Genomic DNA, 11,922 nt, shown 5'->3' with positions numbered 1-11,922 from the left:
TAGTCGGATCGTCAAAGTCGTCTCCACCAAATCGATAGTTATCATCTCATCGAAAGATCGGGACACCCCGCCTCTATCAAGTGGTATCAGTTTTCAGGTTGCTCGGTGAGAATTTCCAGTTTTTCCTAGATTAGATTTATTTTCTTACCTATTGTCCGAGAAAAAGCCACAAAACAAAAGTTAGATCTATTCATCCTTTGTCCTAGCCAGACTGAGCCTTTGCAATTTTCTTTTCATTGTTTGCATTATTGAATTATCGGTTGCATCGCCGTGTCGAGTTGCTGGTCTTAGTGTCTAGTTCCTTTAGAGTTTCGAGTTCTGTTCACATTAGTCACGCAGCCGCTGCATCATTATCCCATCCGCTGTCCACCATCCCATCCACCAATTTCCACCAGTGCTACGCACTGTTTATTGTCATAATCATAGTTGAGGTCACTCACATCTTCGCCAGATCGAATCTGCATCTTATCTAGTTTGTCTTGGAAAGAGGGAGAAAAAGAAGATAAAGAAAAAAAAGAGAGAAAAAAGGAAAGAAAAAAAAGAAAAAGAGGGAGAAGAAAAAGAAAAAAAAAAGCGTGAGAAAAGAAAGAGAGAAGAAAAAAAATTGGATCTATCTAGAATCAATCTCGTACCTGAATTCGGATTGGAATCTGTTTTGCGCACTGTTCAGTAAAAGAGGTGTATCTTCCTCATACGAAGTCCGTTTTGGCTCCGTGAGTACTCAAATTGAAGATAGCGACGAGCCGCATCTAAATAGTTGCAGAAGCTAGTTCAATATTTGACACCTTAAAATCGGCTTCTAAATAGGTCTTTTTGCCCTCCGAAGTTCGTGAACACAGCTTGTTCCAATTTTTCAGGCCAGTTTTAGAATTCTTTGACTCCTCATATCAACTCGGAATTGAGTAATTCTTTTTGCATTGGAAAGCTTGAGTTAGTAGCATTCTTTGAAAGAACTTATCAGAAAATTGTCTCAAACTTTTCAAGAGGAAAGTTGGAGAGAGAGTTGTTGTATATCCTGCTTGGCAGTTGTTTTTCATCATTATCTTCACTGCCGTTGTGATCTTCACTTATATCTTGCTGTCAAGAGCTAATTAGTATCCTTCATTGATGCTAGTTGTGCTACACCGTGACCTTATTAGTGTTCTAGGATCGCGTCTCTAGTCCGGTCTAGCCTAGGACCAGCACAGTACCGTCGTTGAGCGTTTATTCAACATTGCATCTTTGAATTGATTATTGCTAATCTTTTGCTACCATATATAGCCAACCCAGCTCCACATATTTCTACACCGTGTATACGTACGCTCCCCTGGCAATCGCTTTACTCAATATTCGGAGTTACTTGACACCGCTGGTTACCTGACTCAAAACGCACACAAGTTTTTCATACGGACTCCGAATTGGGTGATTCTTTTTTGTTGGAAACTAGATATCGTGCACTTTCCAACCCAATTGGAATCACCTTCAAATTCGTCCGGAGTGTTGAGTTATGGACGAAACAATCTGATGCTACAGCAGAATCCGAGTCAAACTACAAGTCCAAAGGTGTTACATCACCTCCACTTGGGCCCATTGGCCTTGTACGACCTAGATTTAGTTTTAGGCTGCCTTGGGACGTCCTCCCACCTCCTTGGCCGCCACCCCTTGCTCCTATATAAGTAGATCCATCTAGTAGCTTTTCCTTGGGATTTGTTTAGTTAAAAGTTAGCCATTGCAACTTCGTGTGCTTCGTTTGTGTCCAACGACTAGACCAAGACCACTTTTCGGATCCCCACCATTATCAATACTTCATACATATTCGCGATATTCAGATTGCTTTTATCATATTCTTGCTTGTTCTTCGATTGCTTGCAGGAATAGACCTTCGTGGTCAGGTTGATCGTGCTCCGGCGTGGTCAATAACCTCTCAGAGTTGGTTTAGCGATTGCTAAGGCACAACGTCGTTGCACGTTTGTAGTCGGATCGTCAAAGTCGTCTCCACCAAATCGATAGTTATCATCTCATCGAAAGATCGGGACACCCCGCCTCTATCATCTACAATGTTCAGACCACCATACACATGCAAAACTAGTGAAAGCACAAACAGCAGCAGCAACTCGTCTCTCCTCAGGATATTGTAAACATGTAAATCGTTGTTCAGTTTCTAACTCCCAAGTAAGATATATATCAGGAACATATCTACCCTCAAATGGTGGAATATTCAATTTCAGTTTAGGAATATGGACATCATCTCGTACCTGAGGTGGTGGTGCAGGCCTACCATTACGAATATATACCTGAGGTCGACCTGCTGGTGGTGGTACAGGTGGCTGCACGTAGTGCTGATTTTGATCAACCTCATTCTCATAATCTCCCACATAATCATCCTCCTCCGCATCAGCACCAGGAGCCACAGAAGTATCAACAGCAGCACCAACAGTTTGGCCAAACGCAAGAGGAACACGGCTTGCTCGGCGGAGGTCTGTTTCGCGACGTGGAGGTAGTCGTCGTTGTTGTTGTTGGAGAGGTGCGTTAGGTGCAGCGGGTGGTGGTGGTGGAAGACGCGCGAGCAATTCATTAAACTTGTTATCGAGCTTTGTTTCGCGACGTTTTGAAGACGTGCCACCGGGATTACCGCCTATTCGAGGGATTGAGCATCAGATTGACTTAATTCCCGGTGCTTCACTGCCAAACCGTGCACCATACCGTACCAATCCAGAGGAGACGAAGGAGATTATGCGCCAAGTACAAGAGCTTCTCGACAAAGGTTATATACGCGAATTGATGAGGACATGACTACCTTGAATTGATTATCGGTTGCATCGTCGTGTAAGTTGCTGGTCTTAGCGTCTAGTTCCTTTAGAGTTTCGAGTTCTGTTCACATTAGTCATGCCGCTGCTGCATCATTATCCCTTCCGCTGTCCACCATCCCATCTATTAATTTCCACCACGTGCTACGCACTGTTCATTGTCATAATCATAGTTGAGGTCATTCACATCTTCGCCTGATCCAATCTGCATCTTATCTAGTTTGTCTTGGAAAAAAAAGATAGAGAAAAAAAAGAGAAAAAAAGGAAAAAAAAGAAAAAGAGAGAGAAGAAAAAGAAAAAAAAAGCGTGAGAAAAAAAAGAGAGAAGAAAAAAAATTGGATCTATCTAGAATCAATCTCGTACCTGAATTCGGATTGGAATCTGTTTTGCGCACTGTTCAGTAAAACAGGTGTATCTTCCTCATACGAAGTCCGTTTTGGCTCCGTGAGTACTCAAATTGAAGCTAGCGACGAGCCGCATCTAAATAGTTGCAGAAGCTAGTTCAATATTTGACACCTCAAAATTGGCTTCTAAATAGGTCTTTTTGCCCTCCGAAGTTCATGAACACAGCTTGTTCCAATTTTTCAGGCCAGTTTTAGAATTCTTTGACTCCTCATATCAACTCGGAATTGAGTGATTCTTTTTGCATTGGAAAGCTTGAGTTAATAGCATTCTTTGAAAGAATTTAGCAGAAAATTGTCTCAAACTTTTCAAGAGGAAAGTTGGGGAGAGAGTTGTTGTATATCCTGCTTGGCAGTTGTTTTTCATCATTATCTTCACTGCCGTTGTGATCTTCACTTATATCTTGCTGTCAAGAGCTACTTAGTATCCTTCATTGATGCTAGTTGTGCTACGCTGTGACCTCATTAGTGTTCTAGGCTCGCGTCTCTAGTACGGTCTAGCCTAGGACCAGCACAGTACCGTCGTTGAGCGTTTATTCAACATTGCATCTTTGAATTGATTATTGCTAATCTTTTGCTACCATATATAGCCAACCCAGCTCCACATATTTCTACACCGTGTGTACGTACACTCCCCTGGCAATCGCTTTACTCAATATTCGGAGTTACTTGACACCGCTGGTTGCCGATCACCGCCTGCTGCATGGTAAGAACTTGTAAGACATTGATATTTGCTTTACTGTGAGCGTTTTACCACCACATCCTAGTAGTTATAGGAACATTATTTTTGGGTTCTGTTTCTTGTTCTACTAATCATGACAGGATCCAAAGTCAATTCATGGGCTTTGTCGATCGCGGGAGACGTGCCACCACCTTTGCAAATACCACAACCGTCACGAGAGGTGCACAAACATCCAAATGCACATGATCAGGTTAATGTATCTATACCACCATTTAATGGCCGTTTTAAACCTGCTTTATATATTGAGTGGGAGTTCGACATAAAAAATATATTTGCTTCCCATAATTTCGATGAACATAAAAAGGTTAAGGTTGCGGTTGGTTCTTTCACTGGTTATGCTTTGGTTTGGTGGAGTGAATATTGTCGGTTACACCCTGATTATATACCTACTACTTGGGATGATTTGAAACTTGCCATGCGACATACTTTCGTCCCTGCTTATTATACTCGTGACATGATTAAGAAGTTGCAACACTTAAAACAAGGTAGTGAAACTGTAACAAAATATTATGATGATTTACAAACTACCTTGTTGCATTCCTCTTTAGAAGAAAGTGAAGATGATTTTATGGATAGATTTTGGGGAGGATTAAACCGTGATATTCAAGAGATACTAATTCATGAAGAGTGTTATCCTATGGACCATTTGTTTCATCTTGCTTGCAAAGCTGAACAGGAAATAAAACGACGTGTTGGCCACGAGGAGAACAAGCGCACGGTGCACATTTGATGAGGACATGACTACCTTGGATATGACCAAAAATATTGCATATATGCATATTTGTCAGGTGATTTCTAGTGCAAACTATTCAATAATCTATTTATGTTATCCAGAACAAAAATACTTCACACACTTTTGTGTTTTGTCTAATTGCAGGTGTATGGGACATTTGTACAATCCACATATGAATATAAGGAAGAAAGAGATGTTTATTTGCTGTCCAAAAAGTTCTCTCACGTCACTTTTGGCCCAAGAGAAGATAGAGTCCAAGTCTCTCACGTTCTGGATTCAGATTCGGACTGCACAGACACACCTGACTCAAAACGCACACAAGTTTTTCATACGGACTCCGAATTGGGTGATTCTTTTTTTGTTGGAAACTAGATTTCGTGCACTTTCCAACCCAATTGGAATCACCTTCAAATTCGTCTGGAGCGTTGAGTTGTGGACGAAACAATCTGATGCTGCAGCAGAATCCGAGTCAAACTACAAGTCCAAAGGTGTTACATCACCTCCACTTGGGCCCATTGGCCTTGTACGACCTAGATTTAGTTTTAGGCTGCCTTGGGACGTCCTCCCACCTCCTTGGCCGCCACCCCTTGCTCCTATATAAGTAGATCCATCTAGTAGCTTTTCCTTGGGATTTGTTTTGGTAAAAGTTAGCCATTGCAACTTCGTGTGCTTCGTTTGTGTCCAACGACCAGACCAAGACCACTTTTCGGATCCCCACCATTATCAATACTTCATACATATTCGCGATATTCAGATTGCTTTTATCATATTCTTGCTTGTTCTTCGATTGCTTGCAGGAATAGACCTTCGTGGTCAGGTTGATCGTGCTCCGGCGTGGTCAATAACCTCTCAGAGTTGGTTTAGCGATTGCTAAGGCACAACGTCGTTGCACGTTTATAGTCGGATCGTCAAAGTCGTCTCCACCAAATCGATAGTTATCATCTCATCGAAAGATCGGGACACCCCGCCTCTATCAAGTGGTATCAGTTTTCAGGTTGCTCGGTGAGAATTTCCAGTTTTTCCTAGATTAGATTTATTTTCTTACCTATTGTCCGAGAAAAAGCCACAAAACAAAAGTTAGATCTATTCATCCTTTGTCCTAGCCAGACTGAGCCTTTGCAATTTTCTTTTCATTGTTTGCATTATTGAATTATCGGTTGCATCGCCGTGTCGAGTTGCTGGTCTTAGTGTCTAGTTCCTTTAGAGTTTCGAGTTCTGTTCACATTAGTCACGCAGCCGCTGCATCATTATCCCATCCGCTGTCCACCATCCCATCCACCAATTTCCACCATGTGCTACGCACTATTTATTGTCATAATCATAGTTGAGGTCACTCACATCTTCGCCTGATCGAATCTGCATCTTATCTAGTTTGTCTTGGGAAGAGGGAGAAAAAGAAGATAAAGAAAAAAAAAGAGAGAAAAAAGGAAAGAAAAAAAGGCGTGAGAAAAAAAAGAGAGAAGAAAAAAAATTGGATCTATCTAGAATCAATCTCGTACCTGAATTCGGATTGGAATCTGTTTTGCGCACTGTTCAGTAAAACAGGTGTATCTTCCTCATACGAAGTCAGTTTTGGCTCCGTGAGTACTCAAATTGAAGATAGCGACGAGCCGCATCTAAATAGTTGCAGAAGCTTGTTTAATATTTGACACCTCAAAATCGGCTTCTAAATAGGTCTTTTTGCCCTCCGAAGTTCGTGAACACAACTTGTTCCAATTTTTTAGGCCAGTTTTAGAATTCTTTGACTCCTCATATCAACTCGGAATTGAGTGATTCTTTTTGCATTGGAAAGCTTGAGTTAGTAGCATTCTTTGAAAGAATTTATCAGCAAATTGTCTCAAACTTTTCAAGAGGAAAGTTGGAGAGAGAGTTGTTGTATATCCTGCTTGGCAGTTGTTTTTCATCATTATCTTCACTGCCATTGTGATCTTCACTTATATCTTGCTGTCAAGAGCTACTTAGTATCCTTCATTGATGCTAGTTGTGCTACGCCGTGACCTCATTAGTGTTCTAGGCTCGCGTCTCTAGTCCGGTCTAGCCTAGGACCAGCACAGTATCGTCGTTGAGCGTTTATTCAACATTGCATCTTTGAATTGATTATTGCTAATCTTTTGCTACCATATATAGCCAACCCAGCTCCACATATTTCTACACCGTGTATACGTACGCTCCCCTGGCAATCGCTTTACTCAATATTCGGAGTTACTTGACACCGCTGGTTGCCGATCACCGCCTGCTGCATGGTAAGAACTTGTAAGACATTGATATTTGCTTTACTGTGAGCGTTTTACCACCACATCCTAGTAGTTATAGGAACATTATTTTTGGGTTTTGTTTCTTGTTCTACTAATCATGACAGGATCCAGAGTCAATTCATGGGCTTTGTCGATCGCGGGAGACGTGCCACCACCTTTGCAAATACCACAACCGTCACGAGAGGTGCACAAACATCCAAATGCACATGATCAGGTTAATGTATCTATACCACCATTTAATGGCCGTTTTAAACCTGCTTTATATATTGAATGGGAGTTCGACATAAAAAATATATTTGCTTCCCATAATTTCGATGAACATAAAAAGGTGAAGGTTGCGGTTGGTTCTTTCACTGGTTATGCTTTGGTTTGGTGGAGTGAATATTGTCGGTTACAGCCTGATTATATACCTACTACTTGGGATGATTTGAAACTTGCCATGCGACATACTTTCGTCCCTGCTTATTATACTCGTGACATGATTAAGAAGTTGCAACACTTAAAACAAGGTAGTGAAACTGTAACAAAATATTATCATGATTTACAAACTACCTTGTTGCATTCCTCTTTAGAAGAAAGTGAAGATGATTTTATGGATAGATTTTGGGGAGGATTAAACCGTGATATTCAAGAGATACTAATCCATGAAGAGTGTTATCCTATGGACCATTTGTTTCATCTTGCTTGCAAAGCTGAACAGGAAATAAAACGACGTGTTGGCCACGAGGAGAACAAGCGCACGGTGCACATTCCAAGAGTTGATATGATTGTTCCTTCAACTACTAGGCATACTATGACAACCACATCCGTTGTTGTCAGGACTACATCAGCTCCACCATGTGACACATCACCCCCGAGAGTGGCTACATCATCTGAGTTGATCATAAGAGGTAATGACAAAGGTACTGATCTTCCATCTCTACATGAGAATGATGAATGCCTTGTCAATTTGAATGCACCATCTGATGAGCTACCCACTACTTTGATCACACCACCTATTTTAGAGGACTACGTTGATAATTTGACTTTGCCATGTGATCAAACAACTGAAATACCAACAATTTTGAGTGCACCCATTGAATTAACTATTGATGCAAAAGAACCAATGTATAATCATTTTGATATGACCTCTAATCTTGGTGATGATTCTGTGTTGAATGACTTATTGCATGTTTGCTTATTTAAGCATGTTGTAGCATGTAAATTTGATGCAAGTAAGGTTTATTCACCAATGTTGGGATGGTTTAATGATGAACATTGTCAATCTTTTGAAATAAATAAGAGCTTCACTTATATGTGCAAACTGAGTTGCAATATTTTCATGCCTTCTACTTCTTATGCTAATTTTTTGGCTTTAGATTTTATGAACTATGCAAGTTACTCATCTATTCATGTGTCATATATGCAAAAATCAAGGGAAGTAAAAATGGATGACATATACATATACAACATGTACACCTTGTCTCTTTTGTTAGCCACATTTCAGATTAAGCAACGCCGAGGACGGCTTTATTTTCAAGAAGGGGAGGATGATGAGGACATGACTACCTTGGATATGACCAAAAATATTGCATATATGCATATTTGTCAGGTGATTTCTAGTGCAAACTATTCAATAATCTATTTATGTTATCCAGAACAAAAATACTTCACACACTTTTGTGTTTTGTCTAATTGCAGGTGTATGGGACATTTGTACAATCCATATATGAAGATAAGGAAGAAAGAGATGTTTATTTGCTGTCCAAAAAGTTCTCTCACGTCACTTTTGGCCCAAGAGAAGATAGAGTCCAAGTCTCTCACGTTCTGGATTCAGATTCGGACTGCACAGACACACCTGACTCAAAACGCACACAAGTTTTTCATACGGACTCCGAATTGGGTGATTCTTTTTTTGTTGGAAACTAGATTTCGTGCACTTTCCAACCCAATTGGAATCACCTTCAAATTCGTCCGGAGCGTTGAGTTGTGGACGAAACAATCTGATGCTGCAGCAGAATCCGAGTCAAACTACAAGTCCAAAGGTGTTACATCACCTCCACTTGGGCCCATTGGCCTTGTACGACCTAGATTTAGTTTAGGCTGCCTTGGGACGTCCTTCCACCTCCTTGGCCGCCACCTCTTGCTCCTATATAAGTAGATCCATCTAGTAGCTTTTCCTTGGGATTTGTTTAGTTAAAAGTTAGCCATTGCAACTTCGTGTACTTTGTTTGTGTCCAACGACCAGACCAAGACCGCTTACGGATCCCCACCATTATCAATACCTTATATATATTTGCAATATTCAGATTGCTTTATCATATTCTTGCTCATTCTTCGATTGCTTGCAGGAATAGACCTTCGTGGTCAGGCTGACCGTGCTTCCGGCATCGTCAGTAACCTCAGGAGATTGGTTTAGCGATTGCTAAGGCGCAACGTCGTGCACGTTTGTAGTCGGATCGTCAAAGTCATCTTCACCAAATTGATAGTTATCATCTCATCGAAAGATCGGGACACCCCGCCTCTATCACGAATCCCTTAGTCCTTGTGTTGTTCCTATTATTCTAGTGCCGAAAAAGGATGGTACATCACGTATGTGTGTTGATTGTAGAGGCATTAATAATATTACTATTCGTTATCGTCATCCTATTCCTAGGCTAGATGATATGCTTGATGAATTGAGTGGCTCTACAATATTCTCCAAAGTTGATTTGCGTAGTGGCTACCATCAAATTCGTATGAAATTGGGAGATGAATGGAAAACAGCATTTAAAACTAAGTTTGGATTATATGAGTGGTTAGTCATGCCTTTTGGGTTAACTAATGCACCTAGTACTTTCATGAGATTAATGAACGAAGTTTTACGTGCTTTCATTGGACGATTTGTGGTAGTTTACTTTGATGACATACTGATTTATAGCAGATCTTTGGAAGAACATTTGGAACATCTACGTGCTGTTTTTATTGCTCTACGTGATGCACGTTTGTTTGGTAACCTTGGGAAGTGCACCTTTTGCACCGACCGAGTATCTTTTCTTGGCTATGTTGTTACTCCACAGGGAATTGAAGTTGATAAAGCCAAGATTGAAGCTATTGAGAGTTGGCCGCAGCCCAAAACGGTCACACAAGTGAGGAGTTTTCTTGGCCTCGCTAGATTCTATAGGCGTTTTGTGAGAGATTTCAGCACTATTGCTGCACCTCTCAACGAGCTTACAAAGAAGGATGTGCCTTTTGTTTGGGGTACCGCACAGAAAGAAGCCTTCATGGTATTCAAAGATAAGTTGACACATGCTCCTTTACTCCAACTTCCTGATTTTAATAAAACTTTTCAGCTTGAATGTGATGCTAGTGGAATTGGATTAGGAGGTGTGTTATTACAAGATGGCAAACCTGTTGCATACTTTTCTGAAAAATTGAGTGGGCCTAGTCTGAATTATTCTACTTATGATAAAGAATTATATGCTCTTGTTCGGACTTTAGAAACATGGCAACATTATTTATGGCCCAAAGAATTTGTTATACATTCTGATCATGAATCTTTGAAACATATTAAAAGTCAAGCTAAACTGAATCGTAGACATGCTAAATGGGTTGAATTCATTGAGACTTTCCCTTATGTCATTAAACACAAGAAGGGAAAAGAAAATGTTATTGCTGATGCATTGTCTCGTCGCTATACTATGCTTTCACAACTTGACTTCAAAATATTTGGTTTGGAGACCATCAAAGATCAATATGTGCATGATGCTGATTTTAAAGATGTAATGCAGAATTGTAAAGAAGGAAGAATGTGGAACAAGTTTGTCGTTAACGATGGATTTGTGTTTCGTGCTAACAAGCTATGCATTCCAGCTAGCTCCGTTCGTCTTTTGTGGTTGCAGGAGGCGCATGGAGGAGGATTAATGGGACACTTTGGCGTGAAGAAGACGGAGGACGTACTTGCTACACATTTCTTTTGGCCAAAGATGAGACGGGATGTTGAGCGTTTTATTGCTCGATGCACTACATGTCAAAAAGCTAAGTCACGACTCAATCCTCATGGTTTATATATGCCTTTGCCTGTACCTAGTGTTCCTTGGGAGGATATATCTATGGACTTTGTTTTAGGTTTACCTCGAACAAAGAAGGGGAGGGATAGCATATTTGTTGTCGTGGATAGATTCTCGAAAATGGCACACTTTATACCATGTCATAAAAGCGATGATGCTGTTAATGTTGCTGATTTGTTCTTTCGTGAAATTATTCGCTTGCATGGTGTGCCAAATACTATTGTTTCAGATCGTGATACTAAATTTCTTAGCCACTTTTTGAGATGTTTATGGGCTAAGTTGGGGACTAAATTGCTTTTTAGTACTACTTGTCACCCCCAAACTGATGGACAAACTGAAGTAGTCAATAGAACGTTGTCTACTATGCTTAGGGCTGTTTTGAAGAATAATAAGAAAATGTGGGAGGAATGCTTGCCTCATATTGAATTTGCTTATAATCGTTCATTGCATTCTACTACTAAGATGTGCCCTTTTGAAGTTGTGTATGGTTTCCTACCTCGTGCACCTATTGATTTGTTGCCTCTTCCATCTTCGGAGAAGGTTAATTTTGATGCTAAACAACGTGCTGAATTGATTTTAAAAATGCATGAGTTAACTAAGGAAAACATTGAGCGCATGAATGCTAAATATAAACTTGCTGGAGATAAGGGTAGAAAACATGTTGTGTTTGCACCTGGAGATCTTGTTTGGTTACATTTGCGTAAGGATAGATTTCCTGATTTGCGCAAATCAAAGTTAATGCCACGTGCTGATTGTCCCTTTAAGGTGTTAGAGAAAATAAATGATAATGCATATAAACTTGAGCTGCCTGCAGATTTTGGGGTTAGTCCCACTTTTAACATTGCAGATTTGAAGCCTTATTTGGGTGAGGAAGATGAACTTCCGTCGAGGACGACTTCATTTCAAGAAGGGGAGGATGATGAGGACATCAATACAATTGTTACACCCACAGCCCCTGCTGCTATACATACTGGACC

This window comes from Triticum aestivum, chromosome 5A (genome assembly GCF_018294505.1).
Source record: "Triticum aestivum cultivar Chinese Spring chromosome 5A, IWGSC CS RefSeq v2.1, whole genome shotgun sequence".
Classification (NCBI taxonomy): domain Eukaryota; kingdom Viridiplantae; phylum Streptophyta; class Magnoliopsida; order Poales; family Poaceae; genus Triticum; species Triticum aestivum.
This window is presented reverse-complemented; position numbering follows the sequence as displayed.